The 25,320-nt window shown below is 38.0% G+C and overlaps 1 protein-coding gene across 1 annotated transcript in view; it reads left to right on the top strand.

The window, feature by feature from the left end:
- The first annotated feature begins 855 nt into the window (after positions 1 to 855).
- Positions 856 to 25,320, top strand: part of LOC125229097 (protein O-mannosyl-transferase TMTC1-like) — a 79,602-nt gene continuing 55,137 nt past the window's right edge. The window contains exon 1 of the mRNA XM_048133876.1: positions 856 to 980. The gene's annotated coding sequence lies outside the window, so the exon portion shown is untranslated. The remainder of the gene's footprint in view (positions 981 to 25,320) is intronic.

The following is a 25,320-nucleotide window of genomic DNA, read 5'->3' as shown; positions in this document are numbered from 1 at the left end:
ATATTTTACATAAGGCCCACTTGCTTGCTTATCATTATATATTATGTATGTAGAAGTCGCTATTTATTTTCTTTCAACGATAAAGTTATAAAATATAAGCTGTATAACTTATGACTTTCATTGAAAATGGATAATCATATAGGTATTCCTATAGGTAAGTAGTCTATTTATTATACACGGTATATTAGTTTATTTTCTTTCTTTTGGCCTCAGATTTGCTTGGTTAAAATCTCTTGCAATACTCACGAGCACCGTGTATAATGTAATGACGATTCCGACAAAGGGCAAAATAATTACAGATGTAGTTCGAAAAGATTTGCCTTCGTATTGTTACGGAAACGTACGAACGTGTCATGCTATTTCAGTCAGTCTCAGTACAAGATGTACTGACATTGACTGAATTAGCATGACAAATACAAACGGTTCCGGAAACATACGAAGGAAACCCTTTTCGCACTACATTATTCTGTAATGCGATTAAGCTGTTAAATGAATTTCAGTTGCGCACATCTTCAAGGCCTCATTGATAACACGAGCACGCTGTGAACTTCAACATGTGACAAACTTACTTCCTCCAATAAAACGCGAGTAAAAAAACACTTATCGCAATCCGGTAAAATTCAAATTACCTTAATTTTACAGTACGCAAAAGTTGATTGCAAGATGTTACGAGATCGTGTTTGACAGAACTGAGAAAAGGCTTATGTGTGATGGAAACGGGAAGGTTGTTACGACTTTCTGTTTGTAGGATGGAGCTGATGCAGGGCGCATGCGTTGTTGATACTGCAGCTTGTCGGCGATTGTGGAGCAGGCTGTTCCGGTTGTCAGTCGATAGCCAGCTGCCGAGCGGGGTTGTCGCGCCCACCTTCGCCCCCTGTCGCGTGTCGAGTACGATCTCGATTTGTTTCGACAATTCTTCGTCACTATTGTCGTTTCGTAGTGAGTGTTGGACATCTCAACTGGTCGAATGCTGAAAATAGGTAAGTTTACAACTGATGAAGCGTTAGGTATTCAAAATATATTTACTTATTATTATTTGTTTATTTGAACTTTATTGCACATTTGTTTACAAAAAATAAGACATTCTCTACCAGACAATCATTTGATTATATGATGATGATAAAAAGAAACAGATTACCGCAGGGGAATATTTGATCTCTAACGATACATTGCTCTTGGAAGACCAATCTAGATTTTTGCACGTTGGTTTTGAAATTTTACGCATCGGTGTACCTAGGTTTATTTTATGTCACATTTTTTAGGATTATGGACAATTGGACAGTATACTGAACTGTCTGTTGGTTTCCATTTAGCTTAAAAATATTTTTGTTATTGTGTATTACAGTGAAACCTGGATAAGTGAGACTTCAAGGGACGACAAAATTTATCTCACTTGCTGTATTCCACTTATTCAGGGTCTCAGTTAGATAGGTATAATACAAAGTTTGTCTCACTTACAGAGGGTATCACTAATAGAGGCCAGAATAGGGGATGTATAGAGGTGATAAGGTGTTTTTCATATAGTTATTATTAGTTGCATGCTAAAAGAAAAGGTAAATAAGCCTTGTCTTTAAATAATATATAAGACTTTAATGTCATTGTGTCATAGAAATTTTATATTATGAAAGTTATATTTCATTTTATAATTTTTATGTTACAAATCGAAATTTTAGTTTTAATTACTTAAAATAACCAAGAAAACCCTTAAACTCACCTAAAAACCAAGAATCAATCGCGTAATTTACAGATGGGCTAAGAATTATTAAAAATATGGAAATAGATTTTCAATAAAGTCCAAGTTACAGAGGTCATAGATTGAGTGTATCTCAGATACAGAGGTAAATTTCTATAAAATTCTTAACAATCAATTAAGTGAATATACATTTCAAATATAGTCTCAGTAACAGAGGTAAAATACACACTCTGTGTCACTAATAGAGGGAAATGTGACAAAAAAATCGAAAAGGCTAATCTCAGTTATAGAGGTCTGTTTTGTCTCACTAACAGAGGTAAATCGGTGCGAAAGTGTCGGGACCGCACCTTGGGTCCCAGCTAAAGAGGTTTCTCACTTATCCAGGTCCCACTTAACCAGGTTTTACTGTATTTAATTATTACCCAGGTACTTAATCAGACAATTCGGGTTCCGCAGAGGACGGTCCACCATAGACGCTGTAGCCGCTCTGAGGGACTTCGGGGTGCTAGCAGCCAGCCAGAGGGAGGGAGTGGTTGCGGTGTCACTAGACATCGCAAACGCATTCGGGTCCCTACCCTACACCGTCATTGGTGAGGCACTCCGTTACCATGGAGTACCCCGTTATCTGACGCGCGTGGTGGAGCATTACCTGACGGGGCGGGTAGTGCTTTATGAGCAGAGGGGTGTTCGGAGTGCGAGGGCGATGACATGCGGGGTTCCCCAGGGCTCTGTGCTGGGTCCCCTTCTGTGGAACCTCGGCTACGACTGGGTGATCCGAGGGTGCAGCTTCCCCGCATGATCACCGTGTGCTACGCGGACGACACACTGGTGGCCGTACGGGGAAAGGAGCTGGACGAGCTACTCAGGAGGGCGGCGGTGGCGACCGAGCTTACGGTGCAACGCATAAAACTCCTGGGGCTACGAGTCGCCCTGCCAAAGACCGAGGCCATGGTCCTCGGACGGACGAGAGGGTGGGGACAGTTGCCGGAGGGCACTTCAGTCAGGGTGGGAGGTGAGTCTGTCCAGGTCAGAGCCCACATTAAGTACCTGGGCCTTGTCCTGGATAGGAAGTGGACCTTCGAGGAGCATTTTGCTAGACTGACTCCCCGTCTTGTAGGTGCTGCTTCGGCCTTGGGTCGCCTACTGCCTAATCTGGGGGGGCCGAATGCTCCATGTAGGCGGTTATACGCAGGAGTCGTCCGGAGTATGGCGCTCTATGGTGCACCGATTTGGTCTGGACACCTGACAAGACGCGCAAAGGTATTGCTCCGGCGGCCCCAGAAGTTCGTAGCTCAGCGGATGGTGAGGGCCTACCGTACTACCTCTTACGCAGCGGTATGCCTCCTCGCCAGCACTCCACCCTGGGAGTTGGAGGCAGAGGTACTAGCGGAGAGATACCGACTGAGGGCAGAAGCCAGAGGGCGTGACGAGCTCCCGGACGCGGAGGAGGCCGAAAGAACGTCAAGAGCAGCCGCGGAGCGCCTGCGTCAGAGGTGGAGGGTTACCTTGGAGGATAGCCACTATGGAACCCGAACTATAGAGGCTATTCTCCCAGTAATGGACAGGTGGGTTGATCGGAGGAAGGGCGCCCTGACTTATCGGGTCACGCAGATAGTGTCCGGACACGGGTGTTTCGGACACTATCTGCATAAAATACAGAGAGAACCGCGGCCTCAGTGCCACGAGTGCGGTGTAGCGGACGACACGGCCCAACACACTCTGGAAGAGTGCACTCGTTGGGCCGTGGAAAGAGCTACCCTCAGGGCAGAGACGGGAGCGGCGGACCTCTCGCTACGCGGCGTAGTAGAGACTATGCTGGGTAGCGAGAGAAAATGGAAGGCGGTGGCCTCCTTCTGCGAAGCAGTCATGTCGCGGAAGGAGGAAGCAGAGAGAGAGCGAGAGGCAGCTGTTGACGCTCCTCCGCTACGACGAAAGCGGCAGGGTCGAAGGCGGAGAGCGTACGCTCGCCTCGAGCCCTAGAGGGGCCATGCCCCATATGTGATGCCGGGAAGGGGGATCAAGCGTTTCCGATCCTCCTTTACGATGCGGGTGCCCTGGTCAGGGCTACCGGAGAGCGCAGTGGTGAAGTGAAACGTTCCGAACCCAGTGCGCTCTCACAACGGAAAAGAGGGTGAAATGCCGGAGTGGGTTTAGTGGGTAGGGCCGTTTCTCCCCTTCTCGTCAGGAGAAGGGAAAGCAACGGCGAGTCCCACACAGCGTGCGCAACAGCATTCCCACTCCGTGAAAAAAAAAAAAAAAAAAAAAAAAAAAAAAAAAAAAAAAAAAAAAAAAAAAAAAAAAAAAAGGTACTTAATCAGATTTTCTGAGAAAGATAATACCTTCCAGTTATGTGGATATGTTTTACATTTTTGATTTTGTTATCTCATAAAGTTAATTATTAGCTGTATACCAATTCATATTAGCAAAATTTTCCAGTTTTCCTATCCATACTAATATTATAAATGGGAAAGTGTGTGTGTCTGTTTGTTTGTCCGTCTTTCACGGCAAAACGGAACGACGAATTGACTCGATTTTTTAAGTGGAGACATTTGAAGGTATGGAGAGTGACATAGGCTGCTTTTTTGTATCGTTCTAACGCGAGCGGAGCCGCGGGCAAAAGCTAGTAGACTATAAATTGAAATAGAACCGACAATTGTCAGTAAATAAACAACGTATCTTATACAATGTGTCAAGGGAGCTTTTTTAAAGGAGCGTAATCTAACATGGTTATTTAACGTAATCATTCCCTTAATTTAATTAACAAATAAAAAAAATACTTTATAATTATACTTTATAACTAAAATGTTATTGCCAGCATTATATGTACATACCTAGACACTTGTCAAGTAATGGCACTGACAGCTCGTAACTATTAGCAACAATGTGCGGGGATCGGAAAATTACTTTTGTAGATAATTGCTTTTGTATTAATTATTTTTATTATTTAAATTTAAATAACAATGATTTGCTGATACAGGCAAACGATTGCTAGTGGATCATATTACTATGGTTTTAATAAATGTCCGCAGGGTGGTAACACACACATATCAGGTGTGTCCTGTAATAGGACCAATGAATTAAAGTATTGGTCCTCCTAAAGTAAAAGTATGTTCAGCAACTTATAAAAATAACCTGTATTTTGATTATATTCACACATTCAAGTTTTTTTTTCTAAGGAAATATCTGCTCATTACCTTTACAAATAAATGCCCTTACCGGGATTCGATCCAAGGACTTTGGCTTAGCAGGCAGAATCACCAACTAAGCCAGACAAATCAGTCTAAAAATATATACAAAACAAAATGGTTCTGGAAAGGTCTTCTTTCCGGAACAAAATTGTTCTGGAAAGGGCTTATCTTTGTGGAAACTCGTAGATAATGAATTTTGTATTTATCTGTCATTTTTTAAAACACCTTCCTACTGTTACTCACTTAATAACTTCGTTGAACAAAAAAACAGACACAATATATAATTTACCAACACAGTTTACCAATTACGAATAAGTTATTTATAAGTTAATTATATATGTAGGTCTGCCACAGGAATTAATTTACTTCTGATTTCCTCAATCACGCGAACTATATAACAAAATTTGGTCTCAGGCAAGGATAATATATGTACTAAGAAAGAAAGAAAGATGTGAGTGTTGATATGACGAAAGATAGAGGAGAATGGAAGAGGAAGACATGTTGTACCGACCCCACATAACGTGGGATAAGGGAAGAATTAGAGAGGGAGGGAGGGAGAGGGAGAGAGGAAGAAGAAGAATCTTCATACTAAAAATCGTATTTCAATTTTTTTTAGCGCTACCTATTAAATACTATCATAACTACACTGATGATGCCTATAAATATTTTTATTTTTCAAAATGTGTATTGACTTGATATCATGATAATAAAATAAAGAAGCATGTCATTTGTTCTTACAAAAAATAAAAACACGCAAAAAAATTTGGCGAAAATATGATTTTTGCTACTTCCAGGCTGCGAAACAGCGCCATCTAGTTTTGAGCCTAAAAAACCCATACATTTCATGGGTACTCTGTTTTGTGTGGGCTTTGGCAGTCCCGTAATATATCGTTCTTGGTCTCTGGTAATTTTTATGTTTTTATTATTGTACTACTTGGGAGGAAAATGAACAAAAAAAGTGGATATAAATAATAAATTTGGTTAGAGTCAATATATTTTATTGGTAGAGGTTAAGGTCAATATATTTTATTGGTAGAGCTTGGAGTGATACATAATTAGTACTCTAGTGTTTTCACCGATGCACGATGTAAAACTTGATTTTGTGATCTTCACTCTGATAGAAAAAAAAACGCTAACTTGGTTTTGACCAATGTTTTATTTATTTATTTAAACTAGGTATATTGCACAGTAAAAATACACAGTTACAACAGGCGGACGTAATGCTACATGGCATTCTCCACCATTCAACCTTTTCAACACGGAAATAACATGATTCAGAACAAATTGAACGATTTAGAGAACACACGTTATTATGAACTAGCTTTTACCCGTGGCTTCGCTCGCCTTAGAAAGATAAGTAGCCTATGTCACTCTCCGTCCCTTCAACTATCTCCACTTAAAAAATCACGACAACTCGTCGCTCCGTTTTGCCGCGAAGGACGGACAAACAAACAGACACGCACACTTTCTCATTTATAATATTAATATGGATTAATATGCCTGTAAGTGGCTTCAAAGTAGCGTCGCGCAAAGGAAAATGTTCATTCAATAATATTCTATAACTTTTTAAAGATGTTTAACGCGACTTCAGTACTTTGAAGAGGTGCCTGTTGTTTTCAGCATTTCAAAAGCATCGTGAAATTAACTTGTTTCCTCGAAAATGTTTAAAGGGACAAATTTGTAATAAGAAAATCATTCAGAGTTTAGGGTTCTGCAGTCATCTAGGAACCGATATGTATATAGGTATAATCATGCCGACAAACTGGTAAAATAAAAAGTGGAAAAAAATAAGCGCGTTACAAAACACGGAGAAACTAAAAAGTCAAAAATAATAAACCTTTCAATTCAGATTTCTTATCGTATTGCAATAAGCTAAACATCCAAATTATAAACAAATCAATTATTTTTGTAGTCGGTACCAGACCTGTTCGTCGCCTTGCTATTGCCTGTTTGCCCCACCCAACCATACACAGGCTGGTACCGACTCCAAAAATAATTGATTTGTTTATAATTTGGATGTTTAGCTTATTGCAATACGATAAGAAATCTGAATTGAAAGGTTTATTGTTTTTGGCTTTTTAGTTTCTCCGTGTTTTGTAACGCGCTTATTTTTGAAGGCGGTTTTATTTTTTGTTAAAAAGTTTATTTATTTGTTGATTTTTAGTGGTTCCTAGTGATATTATATGTATCCGTCCGAATACATGTACAGTAGTGAAAGAATTATCCTTTAACTCCTAACCATTGAGGAGTTGACCTTCCATCATCAGCTCAGCCAAATTATTACCATTAGACGTAAATACTGGTGTACCTTTGAAAAATAGACTAAAAACATTACATGTGCCTATAACATTTGAAGAGTTCCCTCGATTTCTCCAGGATCCCATCATCAGACCCTGACTTGGTGCCAATGGGAGCATCTCGGGGTTATACCGGTTCGATCAAAAAAAAATTTTTGAAAATCGGTCGACGATTCTCGGAGATATCGAGTAACATACATACAAAAAAAAAAAAAAAAAAAAACATTCAGTCGAATTGAGAACCTCCTCCTTTTTTGAAGTCGGTTAAAAAAATGTTTTATTAGGGTACCCCCTATTTGTAAAGTGGGGAGTGCTTTTTTTCATTTCACGTGTGATATATTGTTGGATAGGTATTTAAAGATAAATATGAATAAGGGTTTACGTAAATCATTTTTTGATATTGTTAATATTTTCGGAAATAATCGCTCCAAAAGTAAAAAAGAATGTACCCCCCCTCTAACTTTTAAACTATAAGTTTAAAAAATATGACCTTTGTCCCCAAATGTAGACCTTTATAAAGACTTTCTAGGAAAATTGTTTTGAACTTGATAGGTTGAACAGTTTTTGAAAAAAATACGGAAAACTAAGGAACACTACACTGAGCGTGGCCCGACACGCTCTGGGCCGGTTTCTTTTGTTAATCGACCACGGGAGTGCCATTTATTTCAAAAGGTAATTATTTGTTGAAGATGGGTATTTCATAGTAGGGGTAAATGTCAACGGGAGGGCGGGATTCTAATATATTCTACGAAGCAAGTCTGATAATTATTATGATAGAACTTTACTTAAGGTAAGTTAGTTTAATTATCCTCTGCTTCGTCTTCATACCGCTAATAAGTAACAATTTCAAGAAAAAATGTGAAACACAGTTTTATTTGCATTTTTTATTTTTCGTATATTGTTAATTACTTATACGCAACTTAAATATTTAACCTAATCAGCCCTGCATATCCGGCCATTTTTTTCAAATTGTCCATCCCACTTTTTTGTACCATAGGTATTCTTTACGCGACTCATACTCAGGATCTCGAGGTCTTTCGATCCTGATAGGGGAAAAACAATGTCCCAAGATTTCCATACATTTTTCAATCCTTCCATTACGTTACCGCCATCATAAATTAAATATAACAAGATCATACCACCATACCTTAAAATGCGACCGCCTAAGACCGCGCTTACACTACACCACACATAGATGGCGCCACAAAAAAAATGTCTTGTAGCTTTCGATTATACTTGTAGATGGCGTTAAGTGTCACTTTTGACATAGATTTACGGCTCGGAATTGACACTTAATGCCAATCTACAAACAATCGGTGGCAACAAGGCATTTTTTGTGGCGCCATCTATGTGTGGTGGAGTGTAAGCGCGTTCATAGGCGGTCGCATTTTAATGTATGGGATGGTATGATCTTGTTATATTTAATTTATGCCGCCATGCAAAATGTATATATAGTCCTCTTCATCGGTTTCGATGGCGGCGACCTCAGCAGATTATGAATTATTTTGCCTGTTATGGGCTCCTATGTGACTGGCCAGGCCCAACTTGGTCTTAAAGACTCTTTTGCAGGCGTTACAATAGAGTTGGCCAGACGTATTGTAAGTATAAAAGTAGGAGGGCTTTGGTATTTCTTTGTGTTGTTGGCGTTTGGTATCTAACGTCATGAGGCGGTTTTCCTCAAACGATTTAACACTGTTAAAGATGGTAGATTGCCAAGATGACCTGTCTGTAGCAAGCTCCTCCCAACGCTCTGGATTGATGTTACAGGCGTTCAGCTGTCGTTTGAGCACATCCTAGTAGCGCAGATGCTGACCGCCGTGCTTCCGCTTGCCTTCCACCAATTCAGAGTAGAATACAGTTTTAGGCAAGCGGCGGTCATCCATACGAAGGACATGCCCACACCACCTTAGCTGTCGCTGCATTAGTAGAGCCTCCATCCCATATAGCCCGGAACGACACAGGACTTCAGAATTTGGGACTCTGTCTTGCCATTTGAATCTAAGTATGTGTCTTAGACATCTCAGATGATAGGTATCCAGCTTTTTTATATCGGATTTGTAAAGGCAGCACGTCTCTGAGCCATACAAAAGGACCTTTTGTATGCAAAATGTATAAAATAATGGTAACGGAATGGGAAAAAAACCTTGGGACAAAAAATTTTTTTCTCCTAAGTATTTGGATTGAAAGACCTCGCGATTCTGAGTTTGAAAAAACTAGCCCATCCAATCCACCCATTAAAGAATTCCTAAGGAGCGTTATATAACTAATATTTTGGAGGTGACGTCGACGTCGTATGAAATATGATCGTAAACATTTTATTATGCAGCGGCCACGTGGCACGCCACGCTGACCCCTGCCCGCCTTTATGCTCTGTTCACATCTCCAACCGCATTCTAGTCCAAGGGCTGGATCCAGCACTGGAATGCTAAGTACTAGATTCACACTGAGAGAAAAAACAACCAGTTTTCATGTTCGTTCAACAAGTTTTTGACGGGTGGCAAAAGGGCTGGCCAGTATTTTGCTCAGAGAATAAGCATCGCCATTCAGCGAGGCAATGCGGCCAGCCTTTTGGGCACGCTGCCTGTTGGTGGCGACTTGCAGGGTGTTTTTGAGTTGTAGGTGTGTGCGTGTGTGTGTTTTTTTTAAGTATGTACTTATAGGGTTAGTTTATTGACGATGCATGTTGCGGATTTTCCATTGTCTTACTTTTTGACGAAGCTTGTAGCTAATAACGGATTTTGTATTCAGTTGACGAAGCCTGCGTTGCGGATTTGAGAATAATATATGGTCTCTGAATAAATTATTTTTTAACAAGTTTTTTGGTTAAAATAGCGCCTACGTGCTCTTTGGCTCAAACAACAAGTTAGATTTTGTTGTGTAACTAGTACCTACATTCTACAAGTTACTCGTCGTTTGAATCAACAATATATTTGAATCAAGAAGTCGATTTTATAAAAGCAACATGCCACATATTGTTTGAAATATATGTTTGGCTGATTCAATCAAATATCTTTTAGCAAGTTTGACCTTGTTGTTCGAACAAATTTGACTTGTATCATCAATATACTGTGATTTATTCCGTTTTCTAAAATACTTTTGTTTCAAACTCGCAACAAGTCGAACTTGTTAAATTCACGTATAAAAATAAACATTTTTAAACAGTTCAGTGCTGGAACGATTACTGGACTGTGATTCTACTGGAATACATCTACGAGTAAACGTGGCATAATTTGTGGATTTTTTACGAGCTATTTTCGCAAGTTATTTGTATGCGACAAGGTGAAGTGAATAGGTACGTCAATTTCAATATTTAATGCCAGTTAGCTGTACAGTTATCATATTGAAGGATTGTACTAACTGGATATTCGAGTACATATCATTATTATGACCGGTCTGGCCTAGAAGCGCTGGTAGCCTAGCGGTAAGTACGTGCGACTTTCGTTCCGGAGGTCGCGGGCTCGAACCCCGGCTCGCACCAATGAGTTTTTCGGAATTTATGTGCGAAATGTCATTTGACTCATTTGATATACCAGTCGCTTTTCGGTGAAAGAAAACATCGTGAGGAAACCGGACTAATTCCAATAAGGTCTAGTTACCCTTCGGGTTGGAAGGTCAGATGGCAGTCGCTTTCGTAAAAACTAGTGTCTACGCCAAATCTTGAGATTAGTCTATGAATCTTTTTTTTTTACCTTACTTTAAAAGGCCAAACTCTAAAAAAATTAGGCCACTAGAAAGATAAGTAAAATGTATCCCTAGGGAGTTTGTCCATTAAACAGATTCTATCGATTAGTTCGATATTCAGTGCAGGGAGAATCAGAATAATTTATATTTAACATTATTTCATAAGCAAATATTTTATCTTATCATTTATTTGACGACCGGTCTGGCTCAGTCGGTAGTGACCCTGCCTGCTGCGCCGCGGTCCCGGGTTCGAATCCCGGTAAGGGCATTTATTTGTGTGATGAGCACAGATATTTGTTCCTGAGTCATGGATGTTTTCTATGTATATAAGTATTTATATATTATATATATCGTTGTCTGAGTACCCATAACACAAGCCTTCTTGAGCTTACCGTGGGCCTCAGTCAATCTGTGTAAGAATGTCCTATAATATTTATTTATTTATTTAGCCAGTGAAAAATCAAAGCCACACGACTGCTCTCCACCTGAAAGTGGGAGAGGATCGTGGTGTGAGAAGAGCATAACAAAATATTGCTATGAATTTTTTGGGTCGCTGAGGAAGTAACAGTGAAAAAATGTTTCGAGTCTTAACAAAATATTGCTATGAATTTAGAGGAAAACACGTAGCTAATTGGTATATTTTAGATTTAACCTAGTTATTAAGTTGTATGCATAGTCATGCATTTTAATAGTTAAAAAGTGCAGATTATAAAAAATGGATTTCTTTCATAATCTATTCAAAACACAAAGCAGACCCACTTTCATAAATCAGACAAGAAAACATTATAAAGTGGGAATCCAGGCATTATACAGAAAGTAAACAATTGTTCAGGGTAGCTTCCTTTGTGAACGCGTCCTAATGCTTGTTATTGTTAGAGATTCCATTAAGTTAATCTACTTCTATCCGAGACATTGTTAGTTCCATAACAAACTGGCCTTGGAAATTTTAACAAAGCTTATCCTATGTCCTGTCATAATATGGCAGTGTCAGCGTAAATAACAAGAAAGTGTCAACAAAGAAAGACACGTGACATATTTACTTTCTGTATTATTATTAGCTACAGATGTAGTGCGAAAAGATTTTTTCCCCTCACTAGCTCAGAAACACGAGTTTTGTCCTTTAATACCAGCGGGTAAAAACGCATTTTATCCACTAGTGGGTAAAGTAATTTGACCTTGAATAAAGTCAAATTAACTGCTTTAAAATTGATAAAACTTGGTGAATCTAATAATAAAGATAATTTACCACCTGTAGAACTACTGGAAGCAGTGATAAACGCATTTTTTGCGTTGTAGTTTCCTCGCTGTAGTGAGGGGAAAAGTTTTGTGTTACACTCGGGTGCAAATGTATTTTACTTCTCGTGTGTTAAAAAACTCGCAAGTTCAGGATTCTATTCTCGAACCACTCGCTTCGCTCGTGGTTCAACTATAGAATCCTTTCACTTGCTCGTTTTTCAATTTCACACTCGGCGTTAAAATACAACTTTGCCCCCTTGTATAACAAATAACTAGTGTCGCTTAACTTCAAATCTGGGTAAATCCATTTTGCTTTAAGGTTGAATATATAAAAAATATAATATGATCTGAAAGATAATCAACCTTATAGTGGAATGGATTTACCCAGTTTTGAAGTTAAGCGACACATTTGCCTTCGTATTTTTACGGAAACGTACTTACATATCATTAACGTACAACTCAGACTCATTTACAACTCTAAAATTATTATAAATTTTTTTTTTGTATCTGTTTGTGATTTATTTATGTATTAAGTACTAGCTTTTGCCCGCGGCTTCGCTCGCGTTAGAAAGAGACAAAAAGTAGCATGTGTCACTCTCCACCCCTTAAACTATCTCCACTTAAAAAATCACGTCAATTGACAACATTTCAAAATTTTCAGTCCCTAAATCAAAACCATTTCGAGATATACGCCTGTAGATCATAAAAATATATTTTTTAATATTTTTTTCCTTATTTTTAGTAAAAAATCTTAAAAATAGTTAAAGGGGAAGTGACGTTACGTAGCAGAGCTGAGTCAGACTATTCAGAGCTGCCACTATAATCAAAAAAATTTTCCGGTTGGGATGTCACTTGAGTTTGACTGTGACACTTATCATCGCTAGTAGTATGGAGATTTAGAGGTAAGGAGCGGAAGCTAAGTTTCAGAAGTGCAGATATAAAACCAGGTGGCGCTGCAATTGCAAGGACATAAAGGTTTGATACGTTATTTTCGACTGTTCTACTTCTCGAGAGAAATCTGTCATTCTCTCCTTATAGTCTACATTCCATAGCTCATATTTGTTGACAGTGACACTTGACAGGCAGACATCTCGGACTGTTTAAGCTGACTGTTAAAACTATTTTTTTTTAATGATTTTGTCGTTTTCTTAGGTGTATGAAACAACACATGTGACGTCAGAACGCTGTGTCTTGACGTTTGTAACTTACGCTCTTTCTGTTCGAAGTAGTAATAAAAAGGGGTTTCGCATTAAAAAAAACAGTTTTTGGGAAAAATAAAAAATACGTGTATCTTTAAATATTGAGTTCTTTCAAACCAAACAATAAAAAGTAGTATTCGAAAATATTAAATGTTGTCAATTTGTTGCTCCGTTTTGCTGTGAAAGACGGACAAACAAACAGACACATACACTCTCCCATATATAATATTAGTATGGATAGTTAGAATAATATAACATTTAGAGATTTTATACATCTCTAACTAATTATATCGGCGAGTAGCTACTTTGCTCTGGAATAATATTTTCAGTTGTTAATATTTCTATTAATTTGTTTAATTATAAATTATAATGAATACTCTGTAATGTTGACATGTGCTGCTGGTGCGCACCGGTGGCCAATTTGCTGAATAATTGATTTTGTATTTTGTTCGAACGTGTAACGCTAGTTCAGTCAGTCTCAGTACAAGATGTACTGACATTGACTGAACTAGCATGACAAATACGAACGTTTCCAGAATACTAAGGAAACCCTTTTCGCACTACATCAGAATTTGTAGCATTATCCTAAAAGAAAAAAAAAACTCAACGTTCATTTTTTTAAGTTTTTGTGACGACTCTATAGTGGTGGGGTAGGTTACTACGGTCGCATGCACCATGCAAATACTAGACCTGTACATAATTTTATATTCGTACATCGATTAGATACTAAATTTATAACACCTCTTTATAATAGTGACGAAATTCAAGGAATTTATTAATTTGCCAGACATAATTTGCATAGTTTCGTAATTTAAATCTCAGTTTAAACTCCAAAATTCACTGAAATAACCAACCCTAACAATTACCTAAACGAGGGCAGGGTTGTCTCAGCCTTGTATGAATTACATGTTTACTTACCTTCGAATGGGGTCTGCTTTATCTTGTGGACTCAGTCAGTGCCAGCCCTGGGGTGGATTACAATTGAAGCCGAAGTAAGCTCTGCTAGGGTTGAACATTTTGATAAACCCAGTCTTAGTACAGTGTAGCGGGCCCTTCATTTACATTTTGTGCGGTGAATGCTTGAATCAAAAGTGCTTGTAATATTTGAACTATTTACCTGAGACTTGGCTTTTCAGGCTGATAGTAATGTTAAAAGGGTGGTTTTGTGGTGTGGCGTGGTAACCCCATGTCGTGACGGGTTAAAAGTCGACTGTGGGATTGGGTTCTATTATGTCACAGCAATGCCACATTTTTCATTATTCCTAATATTGGCACTGAAAATTCCTTTTCAGTAGAGATGGTATTTTTTTTACGCGCTAGTGCGAGAAGTGGTTCATTATATGCCAGGTCGAAAATTCGGAGGGCTATCAGTACTGAAAAATGTCGTACATTACACGTGCAAAAAGGAAATTCGTAACTTGTGACGATTTAAATAAAACACTCCCTTCGGTCGTGTTTTAATTTATCGCCACTCGTTTCGAACTTCCTTTTTTACGCACTTGTATGGTAATGTACTATTTCGGTATGCATATAATAAAAAATGTTTTGTAAGAGTTTGACAGGTATGTTGACTCCAAAGTCAAACTATATACATAGTTTTGTGCAGCTAGTCATTGTATAATTCAATACATAAATAAATAATAATGTCATAATTGAACTAAATAACGACTAAGTTCACAATTAATATCGTCTACATCTTTAGTCGTTAACATCGTATTTTCATATTATAATTATCATATATCATGATTAAATATCGCGGTACCGAATACTACTAGGTTCCCATTTACACAATAAAAATTAATAATACAAATCCTAAATCGTTAACTGAGCCATTATAACCGAATCGTGTGAATAGACTATTAAAACTTGGCTAGAATAAATCAACATGACACTTATAATTTATTCTCTCAGAAATTTCACAAAGAAGAAAGTGAGAACCATTTGCGAAAGCGATAGAATAAACAAAAAAAAAATAACAAAGGTTTCCCAAATTTTGATCCAATTAAAAAAAGCTCTTAATTCATTTCCCTTGCATTTCGTTGACAAAAGAACATGAATAACAATCGTGCCCTTATCGCTAATAAGACATCGTTAACCTTAAATGGACTCTTTCAGCACCGAAACGGGCCGGCAAGGAAAAAACAACCTAATTTTACGGGCCGGGAGACCAAAGTCGGGCTTATTCTGTGGGCTCGTAAATAGTAATTGGAAAACGATTTAGAGTGGGGGTTTTTTCTTCACTTCGCTTCAGTATACTGCTTATTATATTATATTATCTGTTAGTTGCGTACATAAAGGAAGTTTATGAATAAAAGGTAACCAGGTATGATTTGGGACGGTTTCATTTAGCTTAAAGTTATCCGTACTAATATTATAAATAGGAAAGTGTGTGTGTCTGTTTGTTTGTCCGTCTTTCACGGTAAAACGGAGCGACGAATTGACGTGATTTTTTAAGGGGAGACGATTGAAGGGATGGAGAGTGACATAGACTACTTTTTGTCTCTTTCTAATCTCCCCACTTCCTTAAAATCGGGGGTGGAAGTTTCTATGGAGCATTCCGCAATTTTCGAATTTAACGCGAGTGAAGCCGCGGGCAAAAGCTAGTTATTTTATATATGACGAAGCCTGCGGATATCATCATTGGTTTGTTTGACGAAGCATGTTGTTGATTTGGATTTGTGGCCACCTGACGAAGCCTGCGTTGCGGATGCATTTTCACATGGGAGTAGTGTTAAGTACTGTTTTATTTTAATGTTGGAATTGTAATTTTTGTATAATGTATTCTTATTTGTCCCTAATTTATTTAATTTAATCTGAATAAAAGGTGGCCAATGTTAATTTTGAATATGTTAGTTGGTTGAATGGGGAAATTTAGCAATATTCATAGCATGTATAAAATACGCAAGTACTTAAGTATACGGGTTTGACTAACACGTATTCACGATTGGCAAACTTATCTTCTAGATTTTGATATTTTTATATTCTTTTGTACCTATATATTACATACACCTAAAATATTGCATTATGAGTCAAACCCCTTGGTACAAGGAATTAATGAATATCATTATTTTCGTCAGTAAATAAATCAGTCGTAACTTAATCTTAAGATTCCCCCACTTCCCTAATTAATTCATGGACCTAACCGAGCGGGACAATTTATATACCCTGTTTCGATTGCTTGCCGAGCCCTTAACCTAGTCATCCAGTGTATCCAAGACCTTAAGGGGTAGGAAGATCAATTCTCCATACAAATGTAGTCTTTATTTTTCCCTCTTATTGAGACGATGGAAAGTACCTATGTTTATACAATTTGATGTACTAATTTGTTAAGAAAAATACCTATATGTTTAATTTGTTTTACAAATTTCAATAGAGACTAATACACAAAGTTCTGTGCATTGATTGACGCACTCGTACATTAGCCGTAGGTCATCCGTAACAAACCGCTTTGATACATCTACAATTCTACATCCATACTAATATTATAAATGGGAAGGTGTGTGTGTCTGTTTGTTTGTCCGTCTTTCACGGCAAAACGGAGCGACGAATTGACGTGATTGTTTAAGTCGAGATAGTTGAAGGGATGGAGAGTGACATAGGCTGCTTTTTATCTCTTTCTAACGCCGCGAGCAAAAGCTAGTATGTCATAATTAAAACTTCTCAAACAAGATGTCTGGATAGAATGCATAAGTTTTTCTATTATTTAGTATATGTGATAGTGCTGTCTGACGGCAGAATACTGCCGTAATATCTATTTTCTATTAAAATGAGAGTCAGGCTCAGGAGCATTTAAAATTTTGTATGAAGTCGTATTTTGCTTCTAATTTTTAGAATAACTATAAAATGAAGAACTTATGTGCACAAGATAAAATTTTACTAAAACATTTTATATAGATAATGTTAATATCAAGCTAAGAAATTCAGAACAACGATTATATGAAAAATCGGTTTTGGGGCGGTCGGTCGTTCCCTTTCGTCTTAGGATCCGTAACAGGGTACGTAGCCAAATGCACAAATTCTTACGATAATATCTGTTTCGTAGTTATTTCTCTCTATCGCTCTTGCGTATTGGCGCGACAGAGCCAGCCTGCATTTCTGTCGGCGTCTAGCGTCGACGATTGCCATTCGGCTAAGCAGGCAGTTATAGAGGATCATGTTGAAACTGGTTCATTCAAAAAGCTGTGGGAATGATAGGTAAGTACTTAAGCTTAAAGGGCGGCATTATCGCTGTAAAGTCAGGGATTGTCGCCATCATATTTGGCCATTTTAAATCGTGGCAGAGATTATGAGGGTTTCATGTAATTCAAAAGCATAAATATGTTCAGAGATTAGAACGCCCTAAATAAGTTTTTGCCAAAACATTAATTTTAGGTATATGCTTAAATCGCTAAAATGTACTTGTCTTTAAACACAGTTGCGTTGTTATATATATGTATTTATTAATGCGCAAGATTTAGTCTTCATTGGAAATCGGGGACTGTGTCAATATTAAATGAAAAGATTTACCTACATATATGATTCATTGCAGTTAAATAAAAAAAATATAAAAGGGAAAATTAAGAGTTACATGTTTGACTAACTTAACTTAACTTTTTTTTTATAAAAAAAAACTTTTCAGATTTTAACTTTAAATTTAATCACCCTTGCAGATATATATCGTACTTCAAAATATGCCGATGCAGACTAAGATGAACATGCTTACCTAAAAGATTATTTTCTCTCTTCCAAGTTAGAATGGACTGGAATTGAAGGGTCTTCTATCAGTTCGTTGGCCGGCAACGGTCCGTGTTACAGCCAGTAGTATCACCCACAGCCAAAAGAAACGTTAATGCAATGCAGCAGAAGTCGATGAAAACTCCAATACATAACCTAACCACAAAATTAAAATTTTGAAAATTTAAAACCCCCGACCGCGACATGGTAGACCGATTTTCATGAAACATGGCTAAGAACACTCCCGACTTGTTAATTGCTTTCAGACAAAAAAAAGAAATCTAAATCGGTTCATCCGTTCGGGAGCTACGATGCCACAGACAGACACATACACAGACAGACAGACAGACACGTCAAACTAATAACACCCCGTCGTTTTTGCGTCGGGGGTTAAAAACGTTTTGCGAACGCTGAACGAGAGCACTGAATAACTTGCGTAGTACGAGTAGGTTTTGGGGCCAAAACTCACCTATGCAAAAAAATCATGATCAGTTTCCTAATAACACCCTTTTACGCCAAGTTAAGAAAGCCCGGTTAACTGTATAGGGCCATGAAAACATAATTATATATCAATTTGTTACTCGGCAGCCATTACGTGGTACAAAGACACATTAAGTATGTCGCCGCGCCCCGATGGTATCGCCACGCCTGCCAAGATTGATTGATACAATATGTTACAAGTTTAGGCTGCTCCTTCGTGTTTCTTAAGTATGTCTACTTGTCTAGGTAATCTATCGACATTATACTATTTTAGGAATAGGAGCTTTGATTGATTCACGATTTTCGAGCCAGTAGGTATAGAGTATTTAGTTTGAAGACCATTTTCCTATAGATGTCGCTGATCCTGATGCAAACTAGATAACAGTCATTGTTTTTTGGAACATAAGTATTATATTTATGACACTGTCATATAACATTGGGTAGTGTTTAAACTCTAACTTCCTCGTTCGCTAGCGCGCGTCTTGTGGGACGCTCCGGGACTTCGGTCCTACACGGAGCTCGGCCTTTGGCCTTTGCTAGGTTTAGAACCTCGCCGTCTCTTTTTCTGGGTATGTAACAAACTTTTTTTTGATGAGAAAAAGTTAAATCATTTGACCACAATATTCACTTGTTTTATCAGCATCACACTGCTATTTTATTCATACATATGTACACAAATGTGTGTGCGGACGAGGGATCCTCTCTCGAATTGGGCTATACAGCCACGAACGTAAGTGTCGCAAGGATGCTGCTTGAATCATCTGTTATAGATGCAAAGGCCTGTTATTATGTACACAAACATATAATATATGTATGTATTTTTATTGATTTACGGATTTTTACTGACCGGGATATAGGCCTAGATTACTTTCTTGTCGAGCTCCCGATATTTCGACGCAGCTACATGCATCGTGATCAGGGGTAACTGAAAATGGCCGGCAGATGTCGAAATTGTATAGACAGCCCGAATCTTCATTCGGCGGCATTCGTTTTTAATGTAACAAGAAACAAAAAGTTTAAGTGTTCAGTTATTAAATTTATTTTTGGATAACTCTATAACAGTAAGAGTTAATACTAGAGTTTTTTTTAAGAGATATTTGTTTCATTTGTTAACGAAAATCAATACAAAAGGTTGTTTAATATCCATATAAGCCTAATTTGGGAAGACTAAACAATACAACTTTTCAGTACAGATGGTGTTTTTTTTACGCACTAGTGCGAAAAGTGGTTCATTATATGCCAGGTCGAAACTTCGGAGGCTCATACTGTACTGAAAAACGTCGTACGATACACGTGCGAAAAGGAAATTCGTAACTCGTGTCGATTTAAAACAATCCCTTCGGTCGTGTTTTAATTTATCACCACTCGTTTCGAGCTTCCTTTTTTACGCACTTGTATTGTAATGTACTATTATCAGTTATCACACAACACAATATTATAGCCTGACCAGAAATATGATTACGCACCATGTTGCGGAATTTAATTAGAACTATTTTCTTCATACTTGAACTGTCACCGTGTACATCAAAACAACAGCGCCCTCTTGACAATAGTCATATACTGATTTAAACTTTCACGATTATCACACATCATTATTTTTAAAATCGGGACTTAATCGCGTATAACTACATATTAAATAATATTATTTAATAGTCATATATTTCTGGTCTTCTGTACCCCCCTGAGACAACCTCTTGTTTCCCCTACCTTAACCTTGATCACAATTCTCTAGTTTTACCAAAACATCCGAAATATAACTCAAAGAACACGCACGCGAAACAAAAACGTGACAAATTGCAGCTCTCCCTTGTCGGAACTATTCTATATAAACGTACCTCTAGATAAAGTTTTCGTACTGTTAAGTTAATTTATCGCTCGAGGCGGGACCTTTCAGAGATCCCTGCCTGTGAATTGTTTTGTACTGCTTTTTAGCAGTCGCAACTATAGTTGCTACGTCGCTATATACCTTCTTTGCACATTGTAGAAGGAACTATACTACTATTTGACGACCGGTCTGGCTCAGTCGGTAGTGACCCTTCCTGCTAAGCCGCGGTCCTGGGTTCGAATCCCGGTAAGGGCATTTATTTGTGTGATGAGCACAGATATTTGTTCGTCAGTCATGGATGTTTTCTATGTATATAGGTAAGTTTTATTTATCTATTTAAATATGTATATATCGTCGCTTAGCACAAGCTTTGCTTAGTTTGGGGCTAAGTTGATCTGTGTAAGGTGTCCCCAATATTTTTTATTTTATTTATTACTAATAGCTATAAGTATTGTATATATGTTGTGCCAAAATATTACATTTTGAATGCTGATACGCATTGATGTGTCATTCCACATGCATTTTTCAATAATATATCAACTCAAAAATTTGACATTAAAGTTGAAATTTTAAAATTGAAAAACTCATGTGGGTAACACATTATTGCGTATCAGCATAATTTTCATACAATCATTGTTTCCTTCTTGGTCGCTTTGAAACCAGCCGTTCAGCGTTCTGATATGAATATAGTCCCGAAATACATGCTATACACGGAAAGGCATTGCATGTGTGAAAACGTAATTCAGTTAAAATGTGAAAAATGTGTCTTTATTTACAAGTATTTCTAATTTATTTGGGTCGGTCGACAAATCGGATGCCGTCCTGGGGGCCGATTTTTGAGTCTCACGGCGTTCGAATTCAGAAAATTGTCACTGAAAATAATAGGCAATTCACCGTTTTCAACCGGTATTTTAGTGACAGTGAGACTCAAAAATCGGCCCCCAGATGCCAAACGCCGCAGAAATGCCATTCGGCTACGGAGCAGTCTGGCTCTGTCGTGCTAATACGCAAGAGCGGTAGAGATAAATAGCTACGAAAGAGATATTATCGTGAGCGTTTTTGCATTCGACTACGCACACTGTTGGTCGCCAAAAGTATCATTGGGCGGACAGGGTGGTCCGTGAACTCGGCGTCGGCGAGAACTGGCGCGATACCCCTCATAATATCGATTAAAATGTCGTGCCTCAGTATCGGATGCTAAAATTCATTTCGGGTTAGCGCGCCAGTCCAATAAGTATTAAACATTAATAAGTCATAGCATAATTATATTTATTTGATAAGCCGTAAGCCATGGTGGGTTTTCGATCCATGGTTCGAAAAACGTATTTCGATATAGGTGTTATATCAAACATGCAATCACTACAGAAACTCAATTATTACATTTACTCCCGCCAAGCGGGCGCTCTCTCCGTAACGCGTAGCTGTTTTTTATCTACGGAATTTTAAATATTATTGGCTACGCTCGTAGCGTGCTGGCACTCTATGTGCTACATCCGAATGTGGTTCTACGAGAGTAGAACACAACTGGCTGTAACACGTTAGTACATGGTGTGTGTACGTCCAGGGTACTACAGAATACGAAACGGTTGTTGCGTCCGTGGCCTGTTTCTGGAGGGTGCTCGTTGCAACATGGGAGACATGTCACTATAGGATTGGCTGTATTTTGGTATATGGACTCTCACTAGTACAACTTGCGCTCTCGACTTCATACGTCGAATCGCACTTGATGTAATCACGCGCGAGGTACGATATGGATCCGATACAAAAATGACAAAAATGTTTGTTAAAGTGTAGTTTTTGATGCTGACTATTTAATCGGTATCATATCGCAATGACGTTTAATTTAAATTCATAGAAGCATTTTTAGAATAATGCTGTATGAGGTAATTTGCACTGTAAATATTTTAGTTGTAACAACAAAGCAATAATTATCAATTGAATTAGGCGCTCATTACAATGTTTTACTCACCAAAGCGCTTATAATTCAAATGGATGCATTTTTAAAGAGCCTCTGCCAAAAAATCGGTAATTGTTCCATTTATTTTGTATGAATTGGTACTATATGGACTGATGTCTATTTGACATGGCTAGTAGTACAGTCAGCTGCAGAGAAAAGTAGACCCACCTGCACACAAATTTGTATACAAGGGGGTCTACTTTTCTCTGCAGCTGACTGTACATTATGTATAAATTGCTACTTACATATATTGAACGTGCTCCTCCCTAGGATAAATCTGCAGATTTTTTTTTAAATAGATAAACTGACTGACCCGGTGAACGGTGGTAAATGTTCCAAGTTGAAAGTTCTAAGCAAACTAAACGTGAACATCACTCAGTTGTCTGCCAGTGTGTTCCCTCGTCTTTCGTCTGTCATAATTCAGTACTATTTCTCAAAGTCCTTTTGATGTGCCAGTTTCATGGCTTAATCCACTTCATGATGCCCAATGCGTCCCGACCCTACAGGATCAAACACGAAAAAAAGCACGTAGAACACCACTTCGATCTCTATCGTGTATGTCTACCATATGTTGACCATCTATAACACATCTATTTAAGTACTGTAGGATGTGAGTAGATATTATTATCGACACCTTGAAAATACTGAACTGATTCTTTGTCGACTCGTTCTCAGTTAGCCGGGGACAGAACGGTATGGTGGGTAATGAAAACGACTGATATTATTTAATAACTACAAAGCATGATTTTGGGCCCGACACGGTCAAGTGGCACGATCTATTTAGTCATATTCATGACATCTCAGCATGATAAGTTCAAGTAAAGGTGGTAAGATCGTGCCACTTTGTTAAATGGAAATCTTGGGACATTGATTGTCTCCTATCAGGATCGAAAGACCTCTCAATTATGAGTATGAGTCTCGTAAAAATACCCATATTACAAAAAAGTGGGGTGGAGAACTTTGAAAAAAAAAAAATGGCCCATTTGCCACTTACCTAATAAATATTTATATTTTCTATTTTTCTGTATACTATTTCATTAATGTATTTTATGAATATTACTACATAATTCAACATACAAACAAAACAGACTTTCTGCTGCTACAATTGGTTCCTGTCAAAACCGAACCCTAAAATCCGCTTTTCACAGTTGACTCCCAGCGTTCGGTGTCGACTTGTCGAGCAATAGCGAGTCATAAGCGCAATGCAGTTGTTAATTTTTGCAGTGGCATTAATTGCCTTCGGCCGCGATGCCATGTGGCCTGATTAGGTTTTTAGTTATGGATCATTCGTGCAACTCCGATTTCGTTTTTGAGCGATGAGTTTATTTATTCGGAAGGCTCATTCGCCTAATTCTTTAATTCTATAATCAATTATTGCTAATCTTACAATCAGATAGAACTAAAGTTTTTGGATTAAGTAGGTACCTACATGACGACCGGTCTGGCCTAGCGCGTAGTGACCCTGCCTGCTAAGCCGCGCTCCCGGGTTCGAATCCCGGTAAGGCCATTTATTTGTGTGATGAATACAGATATTTGTTCCTGAGTCATGGATGTTTTCTATGTATATATGTATGTATTTATCTATATAAGTAAGTATATCGTCGCCTAACACTCATAGTAGGTACAAGCTTTGCTTAGTTCGGTTGATCTGTGTACATAAGGTGTCCCCCAATATTTGTTTTTAATTATTTTACATAGTCTGTTTCCTTAAAGTTTTTGTGGGGGTAATGTAAAGTAAATAGTAAAGTAAATAAGATCACAAGTAATAGTCTGCCGAGGCGAGGAGAGTGCGTCACCACGCGGGTATAATAATAAAATAACGATAGTACAAAAATAACCTCTCACAAACCAAAAACATCAATTACTTACTTTTCAATCAACTCCATTTAAGAGGCTTCTTGGTTCCTAAACCGTCCTTATAAATAACAACGCTGAAGGTGGGCTTCTTTTGTTTTGTATTTTGTGTACAGTCCGCATGAAAAATATCACCATTCTATACCACCATTATATACCATTACTATACCACTACTATACCACCACTACCATTCTATAACCGCCAAACAAAAACAGAAGTGTGTATACACCGTGTTTTTTTTTGTTTTCCGTTAAATTCTACACGTCGTTAGGTTCATTATCAGGAACCACCCTGTGTATTACTTTTAGTTAAATTCGCAAAAAACATTTTTTTTGTCGTTTTCATACATACATACATACATACAATCACGCCTGTGTCCCATGAAGGGGTAAGCAGAGCACATGAAAGTACTCAGGTTTCAGTGCCACTCTTGGCAAATAAGGGGTTGAAAGAAAACGAAACTGTGACATTGCAGTGACAGAGGTTGCCAGCCTCTCATACATAATAAATAAATTAATCAGTGTGTGAGACCCTTTAGAATAACATTAAAGTTAGTGTCAAGTGATTTACGGCACATGTCAAAACAAATAACTTTAGGAAGTGGTAAGAGTTGTTACTGTCACACACGTGTACAGTAATAATTTTTATTTTTTAAATAACTCGATAACCGTAAGAGTTAGGACGCTAGTTTCTTAGAGAAATTAGTTCTATTTGATCTAAAGAACCTTCCTTTAAAATTAACGGAATTCAATAAAAATACGGTGTATACAAATACTCGTAAAACCGTTTTCCGTTAAATGTGACACGTCGTTAGGTTCATTGACAGGAACCACCTGTGACATAGGTCACAATAGTGACAATTGTCGCCCGATAGTGACTTCGCCGTTCATTGCCTGTTCAGCAAGGAAATATTGACGCTGAGTAACAATGTCACTTATCAACCCAGAAGTAGGCTCAGAATTGCCAGTGTCAAGTGTAAATGTCACTGTGGTGAAATACCCCACTGGTATATTATCACTTTTTGTGAAATTCGAAAAAAAAACTTGTTTCGTTTTCGTACTTAATAAATGAATTTATTAGTGTGAGAGGGCCTTAAGACGATACGGTAGGGGTCAATTCTCCAAACAAACGCTCTCGACTATTTCCTCCCTGGTTTTTGAAGATAGAGCAATGATTTTTTCAACACAGATTGTTAT

The sequence above is a fragment of the Leguminivora glycinivorella genome, chromosome 8 (assembly GCF_023078275.1).
Source record: "Leguminivora glycinivorella isolate SPB_JAAS2020 chromosome 8, LegGlyc_1.1, whole genome shotgun sequence".
Lineage (NCBI taxonomy): Eukaryota > Metazoa > Arthropoda > Insecta > Lepidoptera > Tortricidae > Leguminivora > Leguminivora glycinivorella.
Note: the sequence above shows the minus strand (reverse complement) of the source record. Positions and strands in the feature narration are given on the sequence as shown.